We start from the raw sequence: 13,686 nt of genomic DNA on the forward strand, positions 1-13,686 counted from the left end.
CAGTTAAGGTTCATTTGGTTTGCAGTTAGAATTGGAATTTGAATTAAAATACTTTGGAATTGGAATCAAGGTTCTAAATATTGACATGGGCCAATACGCTGGTAGGGGTGTACCGGCCTGTGTTGGTGTTTTTTTTTTTTCAAAATCGGTTCAGAGGGGCTGGTTTAAGGCCCGGTTACCCTCTGAACCAATGGCTGACCTGATACAATCTTTGTAGGTGCGTATCAACCGATACGGGTTGTGTCAATACTTTGAATCTTGATTGGGATTGAAATGGTCTATTCCCATAGTTTGTTTGGTTCAGACAGAAATGGGAATGACAATTACAACCAACAAGAATGGGATTTTATTCCCAAATGAGGGACAGGGAATGGTCATTCCAGCAAGAATGAAAATGGGATTTCAATTCCGTCCAACCAAACAGTTGGAATCTGAATAGCCCATTCTAAGTCTGATTTTAGAACCCTATTCCCATTAACCATACAGGGCTTTAGTGTGGTCAAAAGACCCTGGTTTTTTTTCCCAATTTTACCCCTTATTTTTTTGGTTATTCTGCATAACATTTGTAGGTAAAAAAGAAAAAAAGCAAAAGCCATTGTCTTTTCTAACACGCGAGTAGGCAAAATTAAAAAAAAAAAAAAAAAAACAAAAGCCATTGTCATTTCTAACACCTGATTTAACAAACTAAACGCAAGTGAACAAGGGTTCTCTATTTACATCTTCATTCAACTGTTGTTGTTCCGTAAGGGCAAGAAGCCATTGTTGATCATACACAAGAAACCATCTTTACCATTCAAGCACTGACATTCAATTCTGACCTCTTTCTGTCTTCTTGATCACATGCCTGGAAGCGCTAAGTGATTTCTCATTATCTCTTGCAGCCGATCAACACCTAAACCCAACAGATCTGACTTTTATAATTTCAGACCGTATTGATTTATTCAAATATTTATTTCTTATTTTACTATATTTTTTATATTTTATGGATTTATTAAGTGCTAGTAATCCGGTTATGAAATCTTAGTTGGTGGATGGATTAATTAACTGCTGAAAGTCAGGTATGAAGCAATTTCTTTGTTAGTAAAGCTATAGTTTGAAAAGTCTAGGTTTCCAATTACATGTATAACAGCTCAACAATCAACAATTACATGTGCTTGTTGTTGAAAAGCCGATTTGTATTGTAACTCTAGAGTTGTAATATGTTTGTTCCCACTCTCCAAATGACTACATCAAAATTTTCATGTGCAATTGTTCAATCAGGTTGAGTTTTAGGTTGACGGTCATGACTCCTTATCCGCAACAAAAATCCATTCATTTTAGGCCAACCTTTATATTTTTAGGTCTTCATCCCCTAGCATTTTAGTGCTTTTATGATGCTTGGATTTAATATCCTTTTATATGTTTCAATGTGTCATCTTTTCCAACATTTGTTACACATTCTGGGTAAAAAGTATGAACTTGATGTAGCTACTTAATTTCTTTTCATATGTACGGCATTCATCAAAACTCACGGGGCATTCTTGATTGATCAAAACCCTTATGGTATCATGTCTTTCTAGCAATATAGATTTGCCTTGGTACAAAACTTCATACCTCAATGTTTGGTAAAAAAAATCGATGTTTAGCTTCCTTTGTCATATATTAGGTTTTGTCTATCCCCCCTTCCCTCTTCATTAAGCTTATTCTTTTAGGATTTATACTTGATTCAATTCAGCTATTTTCAACCCCTATATTAATTTATTATTTTTTATACTTGTCTTTCTTTTATATTTTATTCTTTTACTCAGATCTAATAACTTTTCTTTGTTACAACATTGTAGTAGTAGAACTAGATGGAATTTTTCTTTCATCCAACAACAACAAAAAATAGGACTTATAATTAGAAGCTAGCTAGGTAAGTCTTCTATGCTAACGAGGATAGTGATTCTTGAAGCCCGCCCTTGAGATGAATGGTGATGGTGAAGACTTGCTAAGTCTATTTATGACTTCTTTGTTAATATTTAACAAGACTAGACTCTTAGCTCAGTTTGGAAGGAATACAAATACAAATATGTAGAACGCAAAACCTTATATTTTGTATTATTTTATATATATTTGTATAGTGCATATTTGTATTTATACTCCTCCCAAACTGAGCCTTAAAGTATATTTGCTTTGTTATACTACTCTCAATCAGCAAATTCAACAATGGTGGCACTATGGCAGTTTATCACTTATTATGTGCATGAATATATAATTTGCCATTTTGGATGTAAACTGGTCTTAACATATCTCTTTTAGTATTAGATGAAGCCTAATATGTACTTCTTATATATATTTGCGAAATTGGGCATGGGACTTTTAATGATATGATTAGAAACCCTATGGAGTTGCTTACATTTGCACCAATGTGCATTTTTTAAAAAATAAGCTTAAGGGGGTGTTCTTTTTTCGGATTTTGAGGGAGGAGAAAGTTGGTCAATGGGATTTTAAATCTCATTAACCAAGAATCCCATGTTCTTTCTTTAAATGTATGTGGGGACCAAAGAAAGTTTATTTTCCTGATTACCACTTACCTGGGTAAGTGATACCCATCTCTTAGATGGGTAAATAACTTTCAAATCTAGAGGGAAAGTTGATAATACTTGAATGGGACAAAAAATGCCCTTTTTAATAATGATTTTTTATGGTTAAAATGGCCATTGACTTATTTACATGAGAAATAAAAGAACATGGGTAAATGCACTTATCCAAATAAGTGTTTCCAAAAAAAAAAAATTATCCAATTAACTGCATTTACCCATGTAAGTAATTTACCAAAAAACAAACAGGGTCTAAATGTCCATTCTAATGATATCACTTTTCAATACTTATTTTTTTTATTCGAGTATGTGTTGATCTTAATAGGAGGAGAAAAAACTTGAGAAAATACAAAAATGTCTCATGTGGTCATACAATTTTGATTTCAAACACTTTTCAATATGATAGGGCAATATTAATTTGATATCTCATCAACTACCTTGTGCACGTGTACACACTAAGTACCTTATTGTAATGCAGGTTTGTGTTTTCAGATACAATAATAGGGGTAAAGCTTAAGGTTGTAAGGTTGTTACTTGAAGTAAGGTGTTCAACAAAAGTAACAAGACCACTAATTCATACAATTTTGCCATACCTCGAGTTGGTTTAGTAACCTTTTTCTATAGGTTTATAAAGCTGATTTCATCTTAAAAGTGGCATTACTCTCAACTCCTGGCATGTTTGATAGCCAGGTTGTTTAGCGGTCAATGAATTTTTCTCCTCATCCCTTATTCATGACAAAATTAATTGAACATCTTAAAATCAGTAGCTTAACTAAAATATTTTTGAGAGAATGTTAAATCTATATGATCAACTTTCAAACAGTTTCTACCTAATGAACCTACAATAAGTGCCACTGCTTCTTCCTTTTTCCACAGATATCTTACGAAACATAAGTTAGGGCCATTACAGTGTGATAATAAAATCTTGGGCAAGCATGGAAATACGTGTTTGAACCTAGGACTTGCATTATTGTGCAAGAAAATGCGAATGATTAGGTCCATATCCAATTCACCCCTCCCAAGACCCTAAATAATCAAAATAAACATCGAATAGTGGCCTATTTTTGTTAAATGAAGAACTTGAAATTTCAGAACACATCAATTGATCCTAGAAAAAATGTTTATAACATGTCATGGATTTTGTTAATGTAAGTATTTGATACTTTATGGACATTGCCTACTTCCAGGATTTTGGCAATAGAGTGAAGCACTAGATTACTTTCAATGAGTATATAGTTGCTTACAATAGCCTCTTATCTCATGACATTGTCTTTCATGCTTAATAGGTTCACTTCAAGGTGATTTATCATCCATGCTATGTTTCTTTGAATAATAATAATTTTCTAAAACATATTTAAGTAGAAAAATGTTCATAAAGTTCTTCTATTTTGGCCTTTCAGAAAAAAACAAGGACGCCTCATTGGGTATAGCACTTGATGCCAAATTGTATGAACCAAAATCGGATGCAGATGAGGATAAGTATGTTGCATATTTATGAATGTGTTTTCTTACAGTAATATTGCTATATATGTGCATGAATTTCTAATTTGATTGATCATTAAACTATAATTGAAGAGTTCATTTTTTATAACCAATTCCCCATAAGTATGTAATAGAATTAATTTAGTCTCTCTTCTCATATTTAGATTATTCTTATATTTCTTTGGATAACAAACTAAGAGTTTGATGTAAAAACAAAATGAGAGCTTGACGGCTTATCTTAATTTCTCATGAATAGTGTGAAATTAATTCTTTGGGTAAGAAAAGGTTTCCACATACATGTTACTTTAGTGGTTGATTGATAAATTTTGCTTCTAGCTAATTTCTTTATCCCCTCTTAGTTAAAAAGTAGTGTTTCAAAAACCAACCCGGAGGTCAAACCATTTTTTCCTCCAAGTCGTGGGTCACCGGTTTGACTGTTTGGGTCGAACGAATCAGATATGTATGTATGTATATGTACAAATATATATTTTATCAATAAATAATGTATAATTATGTTTTATATATGATATATGTATTATTTTATATTTATGATTTTAATTCATTTTTAATTTTTTATTTATAAAAATATTATTTGTAATTTGAGGCCAAAAAAGTTTTCTTTTTTTTTTTGCAAAAAAAGTGGGGCAAGATGCCTTTGACTCCTTGAGATTATAGATCTCGAAAATTTACCAAAAATTAAAATAAAAAAGATCACCCCAATCAGATATCAGAGTGCAAAATTATGATCACTGAAAGTTTACATCCATTGAGTGTGCAACCCACAACACAATGACTAGGTCAAACGGACTAACGGTTGAACTACCCGAGTTAGACAATTTTTTACCAATTTAATGGTTTTTGACAGATTGATGGGTTTTAACAAAATTGGACTAGAAATCCTAGTCAAGTGATGGTTCGAACAGTTCAATCAACAAAATCAATTGTGAGTTGAAAACATTATTAAAAAGTAAGAAGAAAATGTTTTTATGATCTGTTTTTAGGCTTAAATGTAAGTTATTTAATAGTCACATAAATCTTTACTCTAGGACTGAATTTTAGGTTGGGTTTTATTCAATTGTCCAAGGTTTTCACTCTTGTAATAACCTTTATTCTTAGATAATGATTTTTGATATTCAATGGTTACTTAGTAAAAATAGCATAATAGCTTAGTTTATTCCTAACCAATAATAGTAATTATTTTCATAGATTTTAAATAATCACAAAAAAGGAGATTGGTTAAGGGGTATCAATGGACCGGTTTCGAGTTGGACACCGTCCGAATCGAAAGTGATATGGACGGACTGGACAGTCCTAAAAATGATGCGGATCGGTCTGAACATGAATAGTCTATTCATAGAATGGACCGAAAGTGGACAAAGCCACTACTTCGAATGGTCCATTCAATGTTCATTTTCGTTTGAACTTTGAAGCATCAAGTGTGGAAGCTTTCAAAGGTTAGGGTTTAGCGCCTCCGCTCCTCCATCGCTCCATCCTCAGTCTCGTTGGCGGACGACAGTATTTCGTTTGATCACCTGATTTTGTTATTTCACCATGCTTGATGCCATGTGCTCTCTCTCTCTCTCTCTCTCTCTCTCTCTCTCTCTCTCTCCCCTACATTTGAGCCATTGTCACTTGCAGGAAGTATACTTTGTTCCGATGGAGGAGAAGGCCCCATCCTTGCCAAGAAAGGATTATTCAAAGCCATTAATCTTCCACGACGAACGGGCGGTGGCAAGTTCTACACCATTGAACGTGTCGGCTGTGCTACTATGGGTACCTATGGGAGTCATTCTAGCCAAATGCATGATTCAGTTAAAAGAGTGATAGATTTATTCAGATTTTTTCTTTTATTTTCTTTTATTTTCTTTTATTTTCCTTTTTTGTTTTAGAAAGCCAAATGCATGATTCATTGTATAAACACTCATGATATGAAAAATGGGAGTTTCCAAAGGGAACTGACCGTTACGTTGAGAGGGGTTTATGGAGATCTATTATCTCCTAGTAAATAGGGATACATATCGTATGATATGCACTGATACATTGTGATATTTTGAACATTTGCCCAACTGTATTCACAGTTATCTAATGACCCTGTACATATATTTAACTATTGTTTGGGATTACGAGGTTTTGATCATTTGGGTTAGGCTTTCTATTTCTTTTAGGACAATAAATTAGGTTGGATATGTAATTGAAAAACCCACTTCACTTATTGGACCATGAACAATAAATTTGTTTTTTAATATACCTAATAAAAAAATATCATCACTGATTAGATTTTAAGTTTTTTATGCCTAAAATAATTGATTTTTCTGTTTATACTCTGGCCTTTGATGCCTATACTTTCAGATGTTAAATTTGTTTTTTCAATTTGGGCTTTTTACTCTTTCATTTTAACTGAAGTCTATGCATATGATGTCTTACACTTGATCTCTAAGGTAAGTTCATGTGTTGACAAGTACATAGAATAGAAAATAGCTCTGAAGGGTTGCTCTCATTAGAGAGACTATGGAAGTAGATATCAGCCATGTGATGGTATATGAGGGATTGGCTGCTGTGGACTACTGCTCTCTGTCAAATTCTACAAGCCAGAGTTTTAAAAGGCATGAAAAGATATTAATGGGAGTTTGGAGACCATACATTTGCAGGTAAAAATCACGCACCCTGTACAAATATTCCTGCATGATCCAAATATGCTCCCTAACATGGAGGAACACTTTACTTGTTTTTTCTGTTTTTCCCTTTGACCGATTGCAGAGCACATTTTTGTTTTTGTTGTATCTTAAGACATGTTACTTGGGTGCTTAAATAAAAGTTAACCCCACCTTACTTTGATATTTGAGATAGAATTGACTGAATCTTCATCACCCGCTTCATTACCACTGCTACTGCTCCCACTCTCACTACTGTTTTCACTGCTTCCACTTGAACTTGAAGTCTGCTCATCTCTTTCTTCAGCATTCACCTGAGCCTTCAAGGCCTCTGCGGCATTAAGGCCCTTTTCTGCCTCATCATCACTGACATTGAGGGTTGGAATCTCTAAAGGTAATTCCCTAGACAAATTGTTCTGATAGACATAGAGATATTTGAAGGTTGGAATCTTCCAAATGCTTATTGGAATCTCTCCAGTCAATCTGTTTGTAAACAACGCAAGTTCCTCTAATTTACTCGAAGATCCCAACTCACTTGGAATTTTGCCTTCGAGTTGGTTTTTTCTGCAAGATTAACCTTCAAGGAACTACATGTCACAATCTCTGGTGGAATTACCCCTGACAAAGAGTTCTCATTGAGGTAAAGTAGCTCTAATTTAGTTTGTAATCCAAAGGAAGAGGGGATCTGACCTGTTAATTTATCACCTAGAGCTGCCAAGAATCTTAAGCCACTGCAATTGCCCAAGCCTGATGGTATTTCTCCATCAAATTGATTGTAAGTCAAGACCTACTCCTGCAACTACCTAAACCCCCCAACTTTATCTTGCCCTCAAGTCTGTTCGCACTGACATCCAAGTAAGCAAGGAACCGAAAATTGTTTAGGCTCTCAGGCAGAACTCCAACTAACCGGTTCTTAGTAAGATAGAGTTCTTCCAATTTAGTACAATTCCCAATAGATTTTGGTATCATCCCTGATAATTGATTACTATAGAGCCACAGAGATGAGAAGGTTTACTGAGATGTTAATGGTAGTAACCCACAACTGAACCGCCAGATGATGCAGTAAACTGCTTGTGTGAAATGAAATCATATCCTTTTATGTTGACTTTTAATGGCTTTCAGATGATGTTAATGACTTTCAAATCAGATCAAATGATGCAGTAAACTGATTGTGTGAAATGAAATCATATCCTTTTATGTTGATTTTTAAGTAGGAAAAACATTTTTTGAGGAATACATTTAATTTGGACTGGATTGGTTCCAATTCAGTCCACTTGCATTTCAATTGGACTGGACTGGATCCGGTTTGAATGGGGTTTGGACCGGATTTGATCCAATCCATTTGTAAATGACCAATGTTGGACTGGACTGGATTGGACCAAATCCAGTCCAATTGACAGCCCTACTTAATGGCAGTCTGGACTCCAAAACTCATTTTAACTTAATTCGCCCAAGGCCCAACCCAACCCATCCCCTCCTCTCTCTCTTTCTCTCTCTCTCTCTCTCTCTCGTTCATTCCTCTCTGACTCCGGATCTCCTGCCCACGAGAACTCGTTGGATCACTGCCGCTGCAACCCGAGACTCAGAACCCGTAGAAATTTGGTCTTTCTCAGCTTCTCCATGACGTCTGAGTTTTAGTTCATCTCCCTCTTCTGCCAAGATGAAGCAGAAGCTTGTTTGATGCAAAGACATGCTAAATGAGATTGAGCCCTGGAAAAACTCAAGAATAAGATTGCCTCCTTGGAGATAATTTCTTTTCGCGGTCCACGAAACGTCCAACCTTATCCAACTCTGCAAAGACATGTCAAATGATTTCGTCTTTTATTCTCCAACTCTGCGATTTCCCCAATGTTAGCAAAACCTTATTTGATCACTCTCTTTTAGATTTCAAGAATTTGTTCTGCTGAATGTTGGAAATGTTTTGGGACAGAGGACAATGGCCCTACAAGAAAATGGCTGGCTATCATTCAAAAGATTTTGAACAACCTTCGTGGCACCAATGGAAGTGGTGGTTACCACACACCTTCCCCAATTTCTGATCCGATTGTGGAATTGGATGCAGATTTTGAGGGACCAACAAGGCTGAAAACCTCATCTTCAATTCTTTCTTCGCCTGTCATTTCAGCCTCTCACTCGTAGCATGAGAATGGATAATAACTTTGTCAACCCGACAACCCTGACTTGATCGAAGATTCAGTGCCTGTCATCGAGTTATTTTTGGTCACAGGTCAAATGATTTTGATTCCAATTTCAGATAGGGGTTCCTCTAATGACGAGAATGGGCCTGGGGATTCCACCATGGTTCTTCTCACTAATGTCGCGAGGGTCATATCCATGGAGGACAAAGAAAGATCATTAGGGCACTCAAGGTACTGCTTAGTTGCAAGTAAACAAATGGTTGGGACTTGGGATATTTCTCACTGTGTGGGTGAGTGATATTAGAGATGATGCCCGGAACATAAAAGTTTCCTGTGTTGGTAGACGAAATGAGTCATTGAGTTTATGCTGTTAATTCTCGACTCCGTTAAAACGAGTCAATTGCAACGTCGAGGTATCAATGGCAAGGATGGCAGAGGCGACGGAGGCATCAATTGCAACGTCATTCATTGAGGGAAGTGACTCGGTGGAAGACGGTGAATGGGGAAGAAAGTAGCGGAAAGGAGAGGTAAGCTAGGTTAATGTTTTTGATAAATGATTTTCCAACACTAATACACCAACGACCCAGCCCTCGGCTGGTTTACTCATTTTTGGCTTAAAACCTCTACAGTTTGTTTCGAAAATTAGTATATGTTTGGCATCAATGTTGCAGTTGCAGCACCGCTTACCGAGAAAATTGTGCTGCTGACATGTGGTTTGAAGCATCGTTTTTTGAGAAAACTGTCTTTATTTTTGTTTGGAATCATTGTTGTCAGATAAGATGTTTTCAGGAGAAACAACTTTTTCTATTTGGTACCATTGCTCCAGGAAATGTCTTCAGCACAGGTACCCATTATCCAGTGCCACATCACTACCCTATTGGCAGCAACGAGCTGCAATTCTAGGAAATGCCAAATTTGGCATTGCTCCAAGCCATGGATTCCCGATTTCTGAGGCATGGTTTGGAGCACCGTTTTTTATGGAAAAACAGTTCCAAACAAATGCATGTTTCCTAGAGCACCGTTTTTTCCAATGTAGCACTGATGTAGCACCATTGCTCCAGGAAATGGCAATGATGCCAAACAGCCCCTAGAAAACCGTTCCACCACGTGAAGAAGAAATTATCCCTCTTCACTCTACAATGGATCATATTTGTGAAAGGTGAGAGGCAAGCAATCCTTTGCAAGAAAAGCCATTCATGAAGTCGGTGAGACCGCAAATTAAACTCGATAATTCGCAAAAAAAGCCATCGATGGAGAGATGTGCGGTGTTAGATCAAATTCGGTAGTGGGTTGGAATTTGTTTTGTTTGCAAAAGATCCCAATTCCCAAAAAAGTAGCTGGTGCTTTTGTTTCTGTTCGAAAGGATATGCAATCGCCAAAAACTTCATGCATTTCTGATGGCGATCATAACGATCTTAGGGTCTGTTTGGTTCGAGGGAATAGGAGTCTAGAATTGGAATCGAATGGTTCATTCTCATTTTGGATGTTTGGTTAAACGGAATGGAAATCCCATTCCCATTCTAGGTGGAATGTGATTCCCCCATTCCCGATTTCAAGGAATTGGAATGGTTCATTCTCATTATGGGGGAATGCCCATTCCCAACACCACCCCAAGGAATGCCATTCCCATGTCGTGTTAAATGCTACCAAAATGTCATACACACCCGCAATGAAACACGACATTCCCCCACATGGTTGTATGTTGTAAGTAGACCTGTTCATGGGTTGGGTGGCCCGATGGGCTGGCCCGGCCCCCTGACGGGCTTGAACACCTATATAGGCCCGCGGGTTTAACCTCGGGCCAAAAAGCTCGGCCCGTAATAAATTCAAGCCAGGCTCGGGATTTGCCAAAATAGCCCGGCCCAACCTATAAATAAACCTAAAAACCCTAATTGAATACCCCTCTTTTTTTCACCCCTTTCCCTTCTTTTTCCAACCGAATTCTTCTTCTCCACATCCTCTTTCCCTTCTTTATATATATATATATATATATATATATAATATAAATAAATTTTGAATTTATATATATTTTAATGTAAATAAATTCTGATTTATATTGATTATTGAATAGGAAAATTTTCTAATTTTTTTATTAGGTCTGGCTTCGGGCTCGGGCTTGGGCCTAACATATTTCTATTAGTGAAGAGCAAAAGCCCGACCCGAGCCCGACCCGGCCCATGAACAGGTCTAGTTGTAAGTACTAACTCCACATGATATAGTATTTGTAGTTGCAGAGAGCTAGTGGTATTGGACCCTGTACAGCCAACGGTTCCCCTCCCCATTTGGAGTTAATACTTATATGCACCCCAATTAATAGACACCTCTTAATAAAATTCTTTTTATACATTTTTCTGCATTTTTTCTGTAAATGGTGTTTCTGCATTTTTTTTATGTAAAATTTCTACATTTTTTTTTTGCAATTTCTACAAATTTGAGTATTTTCATGAATTTTTCTGAATTTTCTATAAAATTATTGTAATTTCTACATTTCCTACAAAAATTTCTACAATTTCTGTATTTTTTGGTATTTTCATGCATTTTTTTTATTTTTGTTAGGGGCAAAATTGGACTTCATGGATAATTATGATTCCGGCCTCTTAATGAACCAAACAACATAAATTGGAATCTGATTCTAATTCCGGTCTGAACCGAACAACCAAGCGAAATAGGCCATTCCGATTCCGATTCCAAGGGACTCAGATTCTGATCATGAACCAAATAGGCCCTCAAGTAGGATTAAACACGCCACCAACATCAAGTTCTCAACTATTTGGGCATTGGAGAATTTCTCATTAAGGTGTGTACCCACTTGCTTTGGAGGAGAATTAATGAGAGAACCTTTGAAGAAAGTAAAAAACCTAGAAGGCTAGGGGTGCCATGAGAGGCGGGTGTATCTCTAAAACAAGAAGAGTTCCTGGCTAAAACCTCTAAACGAAAGCATGCATCATGTGGATGGACCCTTATACTTTCTTATACAACACAAGCCATTTTCTGCATTTTGGGATAAAAAAATAAAAAATGCAGTTCACTATGGCTCTGTTCTCTCATCTTTGAGTGACTGCTACTCTTGTTATTAAGCCATTAAGGCCAAGTGCCAACTAAATTGATCTTGATCTTGTTTCTTGCCACTTGCTTGGCAAGTAGTTAGGCTGTTAATTGTATTATAAATACATTTCTATATTAATAAGATAAATACAACTTTTCCTCATCGCAAGTTGCGTTGCCATTGCATTTCCTCATTGCATTTCCTCCTGTGTCTCCATGCTACCTTGGCACATCAAACAATCTTGGCATAGTGTTGGTCACCACTCTGTTTAATGGTGACAATTATCTGACTTGGAAAAGAGCAATGACGAATGCTCTTTAAGAAAAAATAAGATCGGTTTTGCTGATGACACAATTTTGAAGCCAGATTAAACAAAACCAGTAGAGCTTTTTGCTTGGAAGAAATGTAATTCAATGGTCATATCCTAGATTTACAATGCCTTGACCAGAGAATTGCATGACAGCATTGCATACATGGATGGTGCTCGTGCAATCTTGTTAGATTTCAAAGAGAGATTCTGGTAGGGAAATGCTCCTTATGTCTTCCATTGAAACAGGAATTGACATTGCTTAGACAAGACAACATCTCTGTTTTAATGTATTACACAGAGCTAGAGGCGATCTAGGATGAACTCTCAACTTAAATTCTAGCGGCAGTCTGTACTTGTTGCACCTGTGGTGTGATGAAAGATCTGGTAGCAGAACACGAGAATGATTGTGTCTACCAATTTCTCATGGGTCTTAGTGATTGATCCAGTACTGTTCACTCCAACATTCTTGGAATGAAGTCATTTCTATTTGAGAAAGGAATATTCCTTAACCACACAAGAGGAGAAACATCAATTGGTTGTTGGGCAACAAATTCCTACGATTGAAGCATCAACATTTTACGTAACTTATCAGGCCAAAGGTGGTTCCAAGAACACCAAAGATCGACCAAAGCTCCGTTGTGGTCACTGCAAAATGACAGGACACAACAAGGATCGTTGTTACGAACTTGTTGGTTATCCTCCTAGCTAGGATGTGAAGGGAAGATCTAGCATAAAGAAAACCCATTATCAAGAAAAGAATAACAACACTCTGAGGCCAATCTCACAAGCTTCAAATGCCTCTGATTCTTCTCCAATAGCATGCTTCATAATGGAACAATACCATCAGCTTTTGAATCGTCTCAAGTTTGATAATCCAGTGATATCTTCAAATTTTGTTGATAAGGCCTCTAGCTTACATTATCTATTAGAGTCAGGACCTTAGTTACTAAACAATGGTGTGCTAGACCACATGGCACCCTCTACCATGGTTCCAAACACTTACATATTTCCTCCATCCAACAAGCCAATTCACTTGCCAAATGAATCTATAATGCTAGTATAATTGCAAACTGGTTTGGCACTATCCTCGGATTTGTTCCTATAGATATTCTATTTGTCCCAAAATTCAAATGCAAGCTATTATCCATCAGCAAATTAACCTCAGCTTAATTGTGCTATCTTGTTTTTATCAAATTTATGTGATATACAGGACCTAAGCTCCAAGAAGGTGATCAGGCTCGGTCTGATGCATGATGGTCAATATTATCTTTTGTCTGGTTCACCATTCGTGGCTCTTCACATTACACATGATGCTAATTCCAGATTGTGGCATTCGAGACTTGGACATGCTTCTTCTTATCATAATCTTGCATTGATTCCCGATTTACATATCATTCTACCTAATAATTCTTGCTGTGACATTTGCATGAAGGCAAAACAGGCTCAACTTTATTTTCCCATTAGTAAGGCGCATGCTGCTAAATGCTTTGACTTAATA

General features: G+C 36.6%; 1 long non-coding RNA gene and 1 other non-coding gene across 2 annotated transcripts; both read left to right on the top strand.

Moving 5' to 3' along the window:
- Window positions 1-5,421: 5,421 nt before the first annotated feature.
- Window positions 5,422-6,180, top strand: LOC148849668 (uncharacterized). The gene is made up of 2 exons (XR_016099358.1): window positions 5,422-5,558; window positions 5,682-6,180. It is a non-coding gene; the product is annotated as an uncharacterized LOC148849668 (long non-coding RNA).
- A 280-nt stretch (window positions 6,181-6,460) lies between these two features.
- LOC148849669 (small nucleolar RNA snoR101) lies at window positions 6,461-6,536 on the top strand. The gene has a single exon (XR_016100127.1). It is a non-coding gene; the product is annotated as a small nucleolar RNA snoR101 (small nucleolar RNA).
- The last annotated feature ends 7,150 nt before the right edge of the window (window positions 6,537-13,686 follow it).

Source organism: Nelumbo lutea, chromosome 5 (genome assembly GCF_056320005.1).
Source record: "Nelumbo lutea isolate HS-2025 chromosome 5, American lotus-T2T, whole genome shotgun sequence".
Classification (NCBI taxonomy): domain Eukaryota; kingdom Viridiplantae; phylum Streptophyta; class Magnoliopsida; order Proteales; family Nelumbonaceae; genus Nelumbo; species Nelumbo lutea.